The sequence below is a fragment of the Brassica rapa genome, chromosome A01 (assembly GCF_000309985.2).
Source record: "Brassica rapa cultivar Chiifu-401-42 chromosome A01, CAAS_Brap_v3.01, whole genome shotgun sequence".
Taxonomy (NCBI): domain Eukaryota; kingdom Viridiplantae; phylum Streptophyta; class Magnoliopsida; order Brassicales; family Brassicaceae; genus Brassica; species Brassica rapa.
This window is the reverse complement of record NC_024795.2, coordinates 12,948,265-12,965,315: the sequence shown is the minus strand read 5'-3', so window position 1 is coordinate 12,965,315 and position 17,051 is coordinate 12,948,265. Positions and strand designations below refer to the sequence as shown.

Here is a 17,051-nt window from a genome sequence, read left to right as displayed (position 1 = left end):
GTCATAGGTTAGTTTTGCAATTGTAAAAAAAAACTTCAAGATTTAATTATACACAGACGACTTATAATTCAGTCGTCCACCAGACGACTTAATTGTAAGTCGTCCAGGATTTTTTTTCGAGATTCTGGTCAAACCTCGTAAATCCTGGACGACTTACATTTCAGTCGTCTCGTGGACGACTGAATTATAAGTCGTCTGTATATAATTAAATCTTGAAGTTTTTTTTTCAATTGCAAAACTAACCTATGACGACTTAACTGTAAGTCGTCTACTTTTAAAAAATATTATTATTTTAATTTTCACTAGACGACTGAAATGTAAGTCGTCCAAAAAGTCAAACTTCTGAAATAATCCAGTCAAATGCAAAACTAACCTCTGACGACTGAAATGTAAGTCGTCTAGCTTTTTTGGAGTTTTTTTTATAACCAAACAATAGTAGACGACTTAACTTTCAGTCGTCCGAAATATCATATTTCAAAGTCAATTGCAAAAATAACCTCTGCGTTGACCAGACGACGTATAGTTTAGTCGTCTAGACAACTTAGATTGAAGTCGTCTGCGTCTTCTCCACTAGTTTTTAAGTCTTCTACGTTAGTTTTTGAATAACTTGTATTTTTAAGAGTGATAAGTAACTTCAAGATATGTAAAACTCATATTTACAAAATATGTTCTCTCTCTTAGTTTTACTAAATTTGACTAAGTTTTTCAATGCAAACTTATAAAAAATATGATATGCTTTGACTAGTTACTATTGTTTGTTTCCATCTCTTAAGTTTATTGTTATAGACAATAATGATGACTATTGTTATGAGTTGGAAAAAGGGTTAAAATGCTTCTTAAAATGTTGTATCAATATGAAGCTACCAACATTCTTGTTTATTAAGATGAGAAAAAGGCCATTGGAGTTTATTATTGCATATGAGAGATCCAAAGATAAGAAAAAGGCTACTGAAGTCTATTATTTCATTGATTTGTAAATGTGTAAACACATTGTTAGCACATTTAATACATCTTGGAAAACATTATTACTGATTTTACAAAAAATTCACAACTAAAAGAGTATACATGCAATTCACAAAACAGACCACAAACAAAACTATTATAGATCATTCATCTACAAAGACAAGCTTGGATTCCACTTGAGTAGACAAGACCAGACGACTTTTAAGAAGTCCAGACGACTTCTAAGAAGTCCAGACGACTTCCAGGAAGTTCAGACGATTTTGTCAGAAGACTTTTAGGAAGTTCAGACGACTTCCAGACGACTTTACAAGAAGTCCAGATGACTTTTAGGAAGTCCAGACGACTTCCAGACGACTTCCAGACGACTTCCAGATGACTAACACGTAAGTCGTCCCAAAAGTCTTCCAGATCTGAAAAACCTGCATATTAAATCCAGATCTGAAAAACCTGCATATTCAAAAACGTTCAAATGGCTTAAAAACAGAAAAAAATGAGTGGAAGATTAGATAAATCTACCTTTACAGAACACACAAAAATACATATCTAAAAATAATAGATCTACCTTTAAATTAGTGGAAGATGAGTACCATCTAATTAAAAACCTGCAAAAAAAAAATAGATTAGTAAGAAAGACATGAGACAAAATTGAAAAATTCATATAAAGTTTGGTGTTTTCAAGTCAAAGAGATTATAGTAGATTTGGAGAGTTTTAGTTTGGGAAAAAAGTAAAAACTTTATACAACAAGAAGTTACCAAATGAAGAAAAATCAGACATAAGAACTTACCAAAACGCTCAGAAAAATCCAGACGACTTCCTAGAAGTCCAGACGACTTCCAGGAAGTCCAGACGACTTCCAGGAAGTCAAGACGACTTCCTGGAAGTCCAGACGACTTTGTCAGAAGACTTCCAAGAAGTCCAGACGACTTCCAGACGACTTCCAGACGACTTCCAGACGACTAACAGGTAAGTCGTCCCAGAAGTTTTTCAGATCTGAAAAACCTGCACATCAAATCCAGATCTGAAAAATCTGCATTTCCAAAAACGTTAAAATGACTTAAAAATAGAGAAAATGAGTGGAAGATTAGATAAATCTACATTTATAGAACACACAAAAATACATATCTAAAATTAATAGATCTACCTCTAAATTAATGGAAGATGAGTACCATTTGATTAAAAACCTGCAAAAGAGATAGATTAGTAAGAAATATATGAGACAAAACTGAAAAATTCATATAAAGTTTGGTGTTCTCAAGTCAAAGAGATCAGAGAGAGGTTGGAGAGTTTTAGAATGATGAACATTACATTTTTGTTGCAGCCATTTCAGAGGAGGAGAGAGAATGTGTAAATTTTTCTTTATATAGGGAGACAAAAAATCCAATTAGGTTAAATATTTTTGACTCAGACGACTTCCTGGACGACTTACATTTCAGTCGTCTGGTGAAGAAATTAAAACAGACGACTTACATGTAAGTCGTCCAGAAGAGTTTAATATTTTTAGCGGGAAATTAAATATTTTTAGCGGGAAACTAAAATAGAAGACTTTCCAGACGACTTACAAGTAAGTCGTTTGGTTTAAATTATTTAAGCGGGAAAATAATTATTTAAAAAAAATTTAGGCGGAAATATTTGGACGACTTACATGTAAGTCGTCTGTTTTAATTTCTTCACCAGACGAATGAAATGTAAGTCGTCCGAGTAAAATGATCCGGTTAGGTTAAAACGTACATTGGTAAAATATAAGGTTCGGTACGATGTGGACGACTGAAATATACATCGTCCGGGTAAATTATTCAACAGACGACTGAAATATAAGTCGTCCACACCCTAAACATAACCCCTAAACTTAATTATCTAATTAAACACTTCATAAAACCAAATCAAACTTGAAAAGTGTTTACTATACACAGAAATAAACACATATAGGTGAAAACTAATTTTTGAAAAAAAACATTTTAGTTTTCCAAAATGTAACCCTAACAATACATACAATACTACAACATATGTTTGCCAAATTCCTAAACCAAAGTATTTCATGATTCACTACTTCCACTCATCTATCTTCAAAACAAATCAATTTTATCATATCTTAATTTATATCAGTTAAAACTGTTTATAATTACTTGATTTTTATTTTTTACGCATCAAAATATTTTTTTTAAGATTTATAAATTATTTTTAAAATAAACTGGTACCAGACGACTTACACTTCAGTCGTCCAGACGACTTCCAACATCTCAGACGACTCAGACGATTTACTGGGGCTATATTCGTAAAAATGGCTTCTATTTTTTTGTTTCGTCACAAGGGGCTGAGCTGTAATTTCACTAGGCTTTTAGGTTAGTTTTGCATTTGATTCAAGTTTGGGTATAGGTTTGGGATTAAAATCAAGTTGTAGGTTAGTTTTGGCAAAAACCCCTAAATAATATTAGTATCAACTAAATAATATTAGTAGCAACTAAATTCAGTATTTTATTTTTATCAAATCCAAATAGTAAATTATATTTTAATATTAGACTTCACATATTTATATTAAATAATTATTTACTATTTTAAATCTTTTATTTTAATATTAAAATATGTTCTAAAATTTATTATCATATATTCTATATATGTAATTATTTATTTTATAATTTATAAACCAATTAATAAATGTATTAATTTATTGTATATTTACTAATTGGTGCAGTAATCTAATTATGAATATGAATATGAATTATGTATATATAAATTTTATAGAAATGTTATTTCTTATTCTATAAAAAGGAATTTATATTCATTTATAACAATAGTTAATACTAAATACGAATTTTACTATTAAAAATAAATAAATATTTTCATTGTAAATAAAAATATATTGTTAAAATTTAATTTTAGAAAAAGATACTTAAGAATATTTTTTTAGATTTTATTTTTGAAAATATTTAAATAATGTGTTAGGCTAGTAAATATATATTTTATATTTAAAAAATAGTAGGAAGTTAAATAAATGTAATGGTAAAAATATAATTTTTTGTAAGTAGATATTTTAGTGATTCTTTTTTAATCTTTTCAAAATTAAAACATCAAATCCTTGACTCAATAAAATTAATCATTAAGGATTTTCTTCTTAGGAATATCCTCATAAATTATGCAAATCGTTTATAAATGAAACCTATATATATATATATATATATATATATATATATATATCTAAAAGAATAAATGAATTGGGGAAATAGTAAATAAACTAAAATTTAGTTAGAGTGATAAGTTCTAAAAAGGGTTAGTCAAAAAAATAATATAATAAATATAGGTGAAATCGATTTTGGATTGGTGAAAAACAAAATATACTGAAGGTGAATTTGAATTTTGTAAATTAAATATAGCGTTTGGGGTTATGTTTTAGGGTTTATAGTTATGATTTTATGCCTTAAAGATATAAATTTAAATTTTGATAAACTTTTTTTTTTACAACATAAATGAAACAGTAAACCTTTCTTGAATATTTAAGCAAGTTACAAAACTACATTTATGTAATACTATAGCTGTACACTAATGTATGTTAGTGTTTGTAGTAACAAAATGGTCTATAAAAACTACAATGTTTATTCACATTTTCAATATATAAGAAACTATTTCATATTCTTAATGAAGATTATAGTATGGAGGAGAAAAAATATATGTAAATGAGGTTATAAATTCTTTATATATTAAAACACAAGTCACATAACCAACAAATTTCTGACACATTACACTTATTTACAATTTAAAAATGATCCAAAATGCAAAAAAATTTAAAAAGAAGAACAGTCTAGTGTGTTAACTAATTTCTATATATTAATTTTAATATAAAAACTCCTAATATTTTCCCACTACGCCCATCATCTCGCTATATTTGTAACCTTCTTTTTTGCTTTGCTAATCTTACCCTTCCCCTCTAATGGGGGCCAGGCGGCAGCGGGTGTGGAAGAAAAATTTTTGTAGGGGAATTATCTTAAATAGCCTTTTTAACGAGAAAACCATGCAACTTGATATCAACAATGCGTTTCTCCAGGGCATTCTCACTAATGAAGTTTATGTTTCTCAACCTCGTGGTTTCGTGGTTCTAGATAGTTTTTCATCATGTGTGCAGACTCAAGAAAGCTGTGTATGGTCTGAAACAAGCTCCAAGAGCTTGCTTGGTACCAAGAACTTAAGACGTATCTAACGCAGATGGGTGTGTTCACAATTCTCTAGATGACACCTCAGTTTTTATCTACATTCACGGATATCATATCTTGTACATCTTAGTGTATGCTGACGATATTATACTCACCAGGAGTAAGACTACTTTGCTTGATGGTTTTATACGAGTTCTTTTTGCAAGGTTCTCTCTAAAAGGCCCCACTAATCTGTTGAGGTCAAAAACAGTAATCTGAAAATAAACGTCCAAGATTGCATCTCTTAAAGAATTTTTTTTGAAATAATTACAGAAAATTCTTAAGTAGAAAACTCTAGAGTAACAAAAACGAGCGCATTAGCATGCGGCCAACCTCGCAGTTGGATCGACCTCGTACCTCTCGCCATTAGGCGAGTTGGATCAACCTAATCCAATTCGCCTGATGGCGAGTTTGATCAGTCCCAATTAACTAGCTCTTAGCTCTTCCTTCGGTCTTGATTGAACTGTCCCTTGTTTTGTCTCGATTGGAGTTCTATTGAAACTTTACGATAAAACTATCGAAGACTGGTTTTTTCGTATAAATTTGAATCAATCGTATAAAACGATAACGGTGATCAATCTGTTTATTTCCTTATTAAAGATAGCAAGAGGAACAATGGAAATGTTATTGTGGAGATGGAAATGTCATTGTGGAGCATGTTGTTATGTTGCTTCCAAATGCAATAAAATACAGCCTGAGAAGCTAATAGACGGGGCAGTCTTTTTCCTCTCGGCTATGCTTCCATTAGCCAACTTATCAGGTCCGACCATCGAAAGAATGATGATTATATATGTGTGGTGGTTATTTGATTTTTGATTTGGTCTCGATTTTGTTTATTTTAGATTTCGTTTGTTTTTGCTTACGAATAAAACTCGGTTCAAGTCTTTTAAATTTTAGTTCGATTCACATAAAAATATTGTATATTGGTTAAATATCTACTTGGATAAAATATGAAGTAAATTTGGATTGTTTGAATTATACCATTCAGATGAGATATCTGGATTATTATTATTATTTTTAAAGTAAATCAATTTATATTATATTCGATATTTACGAACAAAAATATAATTAATAGTTTAAGGTTTGCATATTTTATACTGTAAAAGCCCAATGATCATGAGCTATATATAAGAAAGATTGATACACGAATCCGTCGCTTGATATTAGGGTTGGTCTCCAGATCTGGGATTAATTTGCGAGGTTTGAAGAGCGATGCCGTGGATGGGGATGTCTCAGTTTTACGCAGGTGTATATGAGGTGGTTGATGATCCATCGCTGGATTCAATAATCTCATGGAGCAAAAGCAACAAGAGTTTCGTCATCTGGGATCCGAAAGAACTAGTCGAAAAGATTCTTTCGAGATTCTTCCGCAACAAGTTGTCACAGTTTATCAGCGATCTTGAATCCCATGTAAGCTTATTTTTAATTTGTTCTCACCGAGTTTTTGGGGTTTTGATATCTGAGTTTCTTGTTGGTTGGTTGGTTGGTTGGTAGGGATTTGTAAGAATTGAGGGGGCTGAGCACTTGGAATTCGGACATGAGCAATACTTTGTGAGAGGTAAACCGGAGCTTATGATTAAGTTGCGTCGCAAAGTTGCCTCGGCTAGGGTTAAGAAAGATATCAAGGCAGCCAAAGAGGCAGAGAAGAACGGCTCTGTGGGAGATCAACCTCCTATTAGGAAGATGAGTCTCAAAGATGCACTTATCAGGTTCGACCAAATTATGAGACCATCAAAGAAATCATCAAAGAAAGCTAAAGCTAAAACGCCACTGGAGACAATCGACGAGTGATGCTATTAAAGTAGACTTTGTCATCAATTGCTCTCTGTACTTCGGTTGTGATAAGAGTACGCGATAGTAACCGATAGATGTAGCTTCAATTGTTTAGTCTTAGAATGCCCAAGAGAACCTACGAAACCTGTTTCCGTTGAGACCATATCTCGTCCGACCGTATCAATGTCCGAGCCGGTCTTGAGTAGTGGTTTGGAGAGTAATTGTTTGGACTTTGGAGATGCAAACAAAAACAAGGCTCTGACTAGCATATAGAAATTTCAAACACAAATTTAACATCGTGATTCATTACCTAGAATGCAAGTGGTTGCTGCTACTTCATTACATAACTAAAGAGGGAACAAACTAGAGAATGTACAAACTTTAACAACCAAGTCAATTCTCAAACAACTTTAGAATCGGAATTGAATATCAAGTTTTCTAACAACAAAACAAGAATCTCTGCAAAAACAAATTCCACATTAATAAATTTATAGCTACAGTCAAATCACCTACCTCATAAATTTTACAACTAAATTTCTAAAGCTACACGGTCCAATCAGTCATACACATAGTTTTTGGAGCTTTTTGAAAGAGCATGTAGCTTTTTGTTAAAATTGATATAATATATATAAACATTGATTAAATATATATGCTTTCTAAAGTAAATGTATTATTATTCTATAATTTTTTTGTATTATTTATAAATATCTTTGTTATTATTTTATTTTTTTTGATTAAATACCAAATTTATTGATCAAAGGTGGAAAAAGAATTTACATAAGATGATCTATTGTTCTAATCTGTAAAGAATAAAAGAATGATATGTTCTAATATGTGTACATAGTAAACCATTTCACTAGTAGCCCCCTCAGCTTATGGTTTCCCATATACTTCAATGATGAGATGCGCTTCTTGACTATATTCCCAATGGCCTTAGTAGTTGTATCGACAGGTGCGCACACACCTCCATGCCGTCTTGAGTTCCTCTCCTTCCACAGCACATAAATGGCTGTCTGGAACACTAAGCGGAGGAGTATAGCATCGAGTCTGTTCCTGTTCTGGCGTAACAGGGAGGTGACTGTATCTTCCCAGTCCGGGGTTATCTCTGGACCAAGTAATTTCTCTGCAACATTCATCCATACTGTGAAGGTATATGGGCAAGCGAAAAATAAATGATCTCTGCTTTCATCCTTCTCTCTGCAGTAGACACAACATTGCTCCATTCCCCATTCTTTCATTCTAGTGCCTGTTGATAATCTGTCCTTGAAAGCTAACCATACCATGAAGGATTGTCGGGGTATAGCCTGAGGGAACCACACAATACTATGCCAGGGAAGCTTTGTCTTTTTAATTCGCAGGTAGTTCCAAGTCTTGGTAGCTGAGAAGTATGGTTCGAAATCATCCTGGTCATGTCTCCATAGAGCTATATCTGGTCCTGCAGTATCTACTGGCTGTGGAGTCTCTGCAAGCGTATCACACAGGTGGGGGTATCGTCTCTGTCCACATCTCCGAATGTTCCAGCTGTCGTCGCGGTTGCTTCAGCGAGCGTTGCGGATTTGCTCACTCCAAGGTAGCTTATGCCCAGTTCTCCTGTTATATCAATCAATCTGCCCATTTCTAACCAGTTATCGAACCAAAAATGCACTGTTACACCATTTCTAACCTCGAACCGTATGCATTCGTATGCAATAGGTCTAAGTTTGAGCTCAATCAATCTTTGTTATTTTTATCTTAAGTAAAATATGATTTTTATCAAATATGATTTTTTTGTCAACATATAATAATTCTTAATATATTTTAATGGTAAAGAATATTTTTTTGCATATTTTAATATTTATCTTATTTTTTGTTGTATTATTTAAAATAAATCATCACTTATTTTTGTAAAACTAATAAACACACGTAACAAATAAAGAAAATACACCAAGTATAAAATTTAAAATTAAAATCTAAAAACCAAACTGTGAAAGTCAAACAAAAAAATGTGAGAATTAAAACTGAAATCTAAAATTAAAAAGACTAAAAACCAAAAACCAAACCTAAAAACAACTAAACCTAAAAACTACTAAAATAATCAAGAGATGTCTATTCACCATATGTGGAAGCGGTTTTCACACAACTTCTCTTACAAACAACATCGGCAAATTTTCAGGTTGATACGGTGGCATATCATCTCTATGTCCTTAAACAATTGTTTCCAAATGAAATCAATGTTCTCTCTTATTATCCATCCACACAGATATACATAACATCCTCATGGCTGTTACTGTACTCTATGAAGTTAAAAAAATACTTATTATAATTAGTATGATCTTAAAGTTGTCACACAACAATATAAAAAAGAAAATAAAATCAATGCTGATTTTTTCAAAAAAAAAACAATATGAAAAAGAAGAAAATGAACAATATTTGAATTTCACAATTACAAGAAAGAAAAGTGGAAGAGCATTTGACTTTCATGACAAGACCAGTGCATACACTTATATTAACTTTGAGAATATACAGAGAGTAGAAAAATAATATTTCATCCGTTTTAAAATGTTACATATTTTAGATTTTTCAAATATTTTAATACTACACATTAAATAAGCATATTTTTCGGTGATCTTTTTTCATAATTTTAAGCCAATAAAAATCTAATAAATACAGTTAAAGTTTTTTATAATTTGTAATTAGTTAATAAAACATGCATTAAAAATGTAAAAAATAGATCTTTTTGAAACAAATTTTTTTTTTCTAGCATATGTAATTTTATGAAATGGAAGGAGTAGTTGTTTACTAGATCCTAAGTTCCATCAACATTTGATAGTAGAACATATTTTCAATTAATTAATAGAAGTATCATACAGTTTTGAACATTGTAAACACAGTAGGATTGCACAAGTCCACATCTCTACAATTTATAAAATCAGCAAGGGCAATCATATAGCTATAACAAAACACAAAAGATGCATGATGCCACAAGTTAGGGCATTTTAACTTGGACCTGAAAACCCGAACCGAAACCGACCCAAAAATATCCGATCTAAAACCGAACCGAATATTTACAAGTACCTTTTGCGTCTAAATTTATTTTACCCGGAAGAAACCGACCCGAATAGACCCGGACCCGGAAAGAACCGACCCAAATAGATCCGACCCGATAAGAACCAATTTGTACCGACTTAAAAACATGTATATCCAAAACAATAATTTTTTGTGTTCTATTTTATATATATTATTTATGATTTAGTTGAAATATCTTTTGTTAACAATATTTGTTATTATTTTGTAACATTTTTAAGTAATAAGAAGCTTTAAAATGTAATTTAGAGTTTAAAATTTTTTATTTTAATTACTAATAGTTTCAATTAAGTTATTTTGTAAAATTTTAGATATATATGACAAATATCGACTAAATTTGATGGAGTTGGGTATGCCATGATGTCCTTTTTAATTATATCCTAAATACTCGAACCCGACCCGGACCTGATATGGACCCAAAATATTACGGGTATTTTATGGGTATTTTAATTATAGATTCAAACCGACCCATATCCGAGAAAAACGGACCCAAACCAAAAATTTTCTATGTACCTATTGGATCCAAATGTTTAAAACCCGAAGGACCCGGACTCGAAAGAAACTGGTCCGAACCCGATCTGAAGACCCGAACGCCCAAGCCTACCACAAGTTGCTAAAAATATTTTCAAACTAGTGGTTTTGCCCGTCCTATGGGCGGGATATTGTTTCAATTATTTATATGTTGTATTTTATTGTATTTTTAATGTAACTAAATTTTCTTGTGTTAAAAACTATATCAAGTGGGTCTATAATATTTAGTTTTTCCATTATAATATGGGAGTTTTTTTTTTGCAACTTCTAAGTTGTGTGTTTTGTGTGCTTATGGGTAATTGTTATTTTCAGTGAAGAGTTTTTTTAGCAACTTCTAAGTTGTGTTTAGAAAGAGTATCAGATATGTGAAGGTTTTCTTTCTTTCAGATGTTTTTGTCTAAATCTACATCATACATATATAGCATGTTTTCTATTAGTTTTCTCGGTCTCAAAATGTCTTTGGTTAGCTTGTATTGTTGGGACAACAAAAAATAACTAAATCATTTTATGACTTTGGTTAGCTTGTATTGTTGTTATCTCATTCTTTCTGTTTCATCCGGAAGTTTTCTAGCTCTAATAAATTCATGCAAAATATGAAACTCAAATTTGATCAAGCTATTTATGATATGCGTGCAACTTGTAATATTTTTAAGAATCACTTTCTAACATAGATGTTTTAAATATTTTAGTTCCTAAAAAACTTATAAATGATTCTAGAGGTAATAATAAAATGGTTGTTTATATTAGAAACAATTCATTAAGAATAAGGACTCATAACAGTAGCTAAAACATTAGTTTAAATCGTTTTGTAAATCTAAGATGTCTTATACTTTTTTTTGTCACATGTGCATGCTTGATTAGATATAGTGTATGTTTGTGGGCAGAGAGATATTTCTCACATGAACATGACTGATTTCGGTGACCTTATTTACCACATGAAAATCATTGACACATTGAAGAGACCACCACTGAAAATATGTGCTACATAAAACTTGCATTTTAAATACCTGATCTTCTGGACGTTGATCATTTGGGAAATGGATGACTTGGAGCTCGAGTTCTCAACAGTTGTGTGGTGACATGAATTCTGGACGATCACAATTTTGCCTTTCCCCACTGATGTTTGCTTGACCTTAAATTATGTCCATGGAGCTTATATTGATAGTATAGCATATGATTGTTACTGAGAAGCAGCAAAATCGTCTATGTCGCGTTGAAGAATGATTTATGTTTTCCTTCTTCTTCTTTCTCTAGTCTTACATCATATAGAATTTAAATATGGTTTAGATATAATATTAAATATTAATGAAATATATTGAAGTGTTAACAAAATATAGAGATAATTATATTGTGAATATAAAGCAAACAACAATTGTTTGTTTGTACTAATATAAAGTGTATATATACATAAATTATTATGATTTATAGAAGACCATATATTTACATAAGATTTTCTAAAAGAATATTATTTTATTATTTTATCAATTTACGTCTTTGAACTGGTCCAATTTGGGACCGAAACTTTATATTAATTTATCGAGTATTAATTTACAGAATTCCTATCGTATTAAAAGAGAATTTTGACTAACTTCTGCAGCCTTAACCTCTGAAGCCTTCTAGAAGCTGGAAATTGGTCATTTGTCAGAGCCGGTGTTTCAGGGAAAGATTAGAACCTAAAGAAAATGTCGAAACGGAAATATTATGGTGTAAAATCTCTTTAGCTCTATATTTATACTGGATGTATTGTCGAAGGCGGTGAAGCTGGATACAGTAGATATAAGAGGTATTTTTAAATGTGATAGTTTAGCCTTATAATAGATATTTATAAACATAGATGATTGAGGTGTAATATTTAGAAATAATTGGACAAAACTAAAAATGAGATATGTTGGTGACAAAAAAAAAAAAATTAAATTAAAAATGGTTAATAGGATATAGCTTGTGGAAGACTTAATTACATCTCTTAATCTCACCTATTGGACACCTATCATGTAGTAACAAATATCTCACTTTTTTAACATGCATATTCCTTTAGAAAAAGGTTTCCTTGAAATTATTGATTTTCTTATTCTTTTATTTTATTAATTGACTGTGTCCGTTCTGGTATTTAACTTTTGTTTGTAATATATACGATAACTAAAGAAACATTATTTGTTTGTTTTCTAAAAAAGACATTATTTGTTTGTATATGTTACTAATATTGACGTTAAAAGTTTTTGATAATATAACAGAAAATCAGAAAGGGTAACATGGAACGTGAGTGCATAGTTGTATGTGTCTTTTAACTTTATTGTTTATTTCCTTTGCTTATCAATATATTTCTTGAACTTCCACATCCAGTCTAATGGCCGATCTAAAATTCCTGATTTCCCGTTCAATTTTTTTACTTCCACACCCTTTGCTCAAAAATAGAGAGAGCCTGTCAACTTTTCTAAATATCTATTTGTAACAACTCTTTCCTTCTTATCTATCTTCTCTTTCTCTTCAAGCATCACCATCTTAGTCTGTGTACATAGAAATACATCAGCTTATAAACTTTAAGAATCAACTCCCAGATTGGTCTGCCAGCAAGAACTTGTGTACCTTTAATGGCGTCACGTGCAGATATGGCATGGTTTCTTTGGATGATCTATACTCCAAGCCTCTCAATGTCAGATTTAATGATAGATGATCTTCAAAGAGAAATTATGGAATGTTTTGTTGGGAGAGATGATTATCATGTCCTTTCTCCGTCCGTAATTATACTCCTAAAGTTTCATACGTTACCATGAAATGGTGTATGAAAAATCAGTGCGAGGTAGTGGAGAGACTGGTTTAATGATTATTATTGCGATCATTACAACTATTGAAAGTAAAAAAAAGGCGTTACTCACCGTCGATTGTCGAAAGAACAAAAAAAATGAAGCGGCGGTGTGTCCTTTCCGGCTTGAGTGCAGAGGTAAAGAATGAAGAGGGCTTAAAAATCTGTGGATGGGCTTTGTGTAATAAAATGTCCATGAATGACTCAACAGATCGCCAAGATAAAAAAAACTCGAGAAGACATGGCCGGCGTGAGATGAAGAACAAAGGAGGAACAACAGTGATTGCTTGGTGTCGGGAATAGAGAAAATTCTAAACAAAAACGGATCAGATGAGTTACATTTTGTAAAGGCCCATAAACACACAAATAAGAAAGAGTGATGACTGATGAGAGCCCAAATAGAAAGGGTGAAGAGAACGTTGAATTCACATAGTATGAGAGACACGTTTTCAATTTTAAACATACAGATAACATCATTGGAAGTGACAAAATGCAATTTTATTGTAATCTATATAATATAATGAGGCAGTTCCCTCTTTCCTGAGGAAACCCGGGTTATTGAGATATAAACACCAACATTTATACCACTAAACTAAATGATATTTTGTACATTGATGGCCGAAACTAATATATATTTATGAAGGCCAGAAACCTTTGCTTCTTCGGTTTTCTCTGTGGGTCGGGCCTACAAGTGTATTCTGAGTTTCATTTTTAAATGAGGTTCATCACGTTATATGAAAAAAACAACAATTATAGTTTTTCCGTATTGTAAACTGTCTTCGTTTAACATGAGTTAGGGTTTTTTTCATCATTATCTTAGACAAGTCTGAGTTACAGAGTTGCGTTGTGTGTCTGTTCGTAATCTATTTTTTCACCGGTGAATTCTTCATCTCCCCATCTTAAATCACTTGATCTTAAATGTTCCTGATTTGTAGCATTTATGTAAACCCTATATATAGGATTTTTATCTTTGATGAACACAATCTGCATCTCTTCTAGAAAATGTCTCTCTGCATCTCCAGTTCCTCAAACCGGCATTCCCGGCATCCGTTACTCAACCTTTGAGTCTCTCCGTGTTGGTCGTAGTAGTCAGAGCATAGTCTCTAACCTCTTCGCTTATGGGATTCGCTGAACTTCAACAAAGACAGTGAGTTTATGGGAATCACGGTTCTCTTCCTTGATGAAAAAGTAAGTTAATCTTCAATTTAGCACACTTATTTTATATAATTGTTTTTAATTGATTTCCTGATTCTTTGTTAAATAATATTATTTGCAGATTTAGTGATTCATGGGTTTATTCCCGCCGGACGTGCTAATCATTACATGCCATCTTTGAAAGCCGGTTTCATTGTGAAAGTCGATCGTTTTGAGGTTGCTAGGTGCTCAAGCATGTACAAGATAATTGATCATCCATTCATCATTCGTTTCATCTCACCAACTATTATTTATGAAGTTAATACAGGTGCTCCTAAGATCAATCTCCAATCATAATTAGACTGTTTGACAATTTCCAAGTGATTGCAAACACAAACCTAGAACTCCCAAGTATATTATCATATTGCATATCGGTTTATAATATGTTTTGTTATCATAACTGATATTTAAACTCGCAGATGTGGTTGGATAAATCCAATCTGTCCAAGACTCTGACTTTAGCAAAGAAACAACTCGAGTCGTTATCCGTCTCATTATTGATCCGTAAGAAACAATCAACACACAATTACCTTTATATTATTATCTATATTGTGCTAACATCAATAATCAAAAATATTTCCTACTCAAATTATGTGGTCGTCTATTTATTTCCCTTACTTAGCAAACTAATTTTACACAAATTTTTATTTTACAGCTTAAAAGAAACCACAACAACTCATACAATCAAAACACCAAAAACTAGAATTCTAAAAAAGGCGAATCATTAATGGTAACATCTCTTTTTTTTTTGTCTAATCTCAGAAATAAACTTCAAAACAAATATACCAAACCAATCACCTCAACTAAAACTCAACGACAAATACATCAAGTCAGCTAAACAAATACAAAATACACGGCCAGCTATTTAACAATTTACAAACATACTTTCACAATGACACATATATCGAGTCAGCTAAACAAATACAAACTACACGGCCAGCTATTTAACAATTTACAAACTTACTTTCGCAACGAAGAAGACGAAAACGACAACCATGATCAGTGAAATTACCTAAACAAAAAAAGCAGAGTAAGTTATGAACTCTGATAAATACAATTAACAATGATTTTTGTTTACATATTATCCATCAAATAAAAGATAAACAAACCCAGCCACAACATGAGATACAAGAGACAATCCCGACAAACACAAAGACGGCAACAACAGCTCCACCTGCTCACTCCTCTTGTCTTATAAAAATAGCTTACATGCCCAATGCAACAGACCAATGCTATTGTCTTCTTATGAGAAATACATAAATTCGTTTAAAACTCATTAAAGCCCAAATACTCAAAACTATCACTCATTTTATAGTTATTTCTACAAGTCTTCATTTATTTGTTTTAGAGGTCCGGTAAGAGCAACAAATTTAAAAATAAAATAAAAACATATAACAAACATAATAAGGATAATAAAAATTATTACTTAATACGCACAACTTACACAACTAAGCTGGAGAAAAAATATCCAGAAACAAAAGGTACTTTCAACAACTTTAATATAATTTATGTACTCTCAACAGTACAAAAACAAATTAAAAAGACAAGCAAACAATTTGTCTCAGTGACACAACAAACAACAATCTGAACTATATCATTCACATTACTAACACAGTTTAGTATTTCATAAGTGGAGAACAATACATACACACAGTTTATCATCACAACTTTAATTCTATAACAATAAAAAAAAAAGTTTGAAAAACAACTCAAAACGCAAAATTCACAACTACAATAACCTTAGCAAATATTGAGATGAAACAAGAACTCCGTCCACAACTCTGCGCTTGCGCGGAGATAATGCCCCTAGTAGATGTAACCGCAAAGTTGCAAAAGATATCTCATCAGTCGAGAGAACACACAAAAATTACAGTTGTATTGCGCGTGATAACAAATAACATTGATAACAACGCTGTTTTATAAATGTGTGATTTACAATATGAGCTTAATTAATGTGTTGGCCCAGATAAAAGTTTCTTATAACAACCAAACACGGGAAAGAAGGTAGGTCAATTATTGCATTGGTTAAGGTTATTTTTTAAACCAATCTCCAATAAAACTCTATTTCTTTTCTATAAATTACAGTAAAATAAAAAAATTCTATTGTAAAGTAACTTTTATTCTAATGGTGTTATTCTATATAAAATTATTATATAGTGAAATATAAATGAATATCACTTTTTTATTTTAAGTATAGAGTAAAATATGATATTTCTCTATATTTATAGAATAACACTATAGGAGAAAAAATTACTCTATAATAGAACTACTTTATTTTAGTGTAAATTAGGACATCTCCAACAGTTTTCTATTTTCTTTTTTTTTAAAATAGAGTTTAGAGTAAAAATGTTCCAATAGTACTCTATTTTTCACTCTGACCATCTCCAATGTATTTCTCTATTTTTACCTCTAAAATAGAGGAACTCTATAATAGAAGTATGTTTTACTCCAATGTATTTCTCTAAAATAGAGATCTTTACATATAGAGCAAAATATAGAGGAATGCTATTTCTTCCTCTATAAATAGAGCAAAAAATAGCAATCT

General features: G+C 31.4%; 1 long non-coding RNA gene across 1 annotated transcript; it reads left to right on the top strand.

Annotated features, from left to right (window-relative positions):
- Nucleotides 1–3,191: 3,191 nt before the first annotated feature.
- LOC103828171 lies at nucleotides 3,192–16,041 on the top strand. Its single transcript, XR_004450758.1, has 2 exons — nucleotides 3,192–6,555; nucleotides 6,640–16,041. It is a non-coding gene; the product is annotated as an uncharacterized LOC103828171 (long non-coding RNA).
- The last annotated feature ends 1,010 nt before the right edge of the window (nucleotides 16,042–17,051 follow it).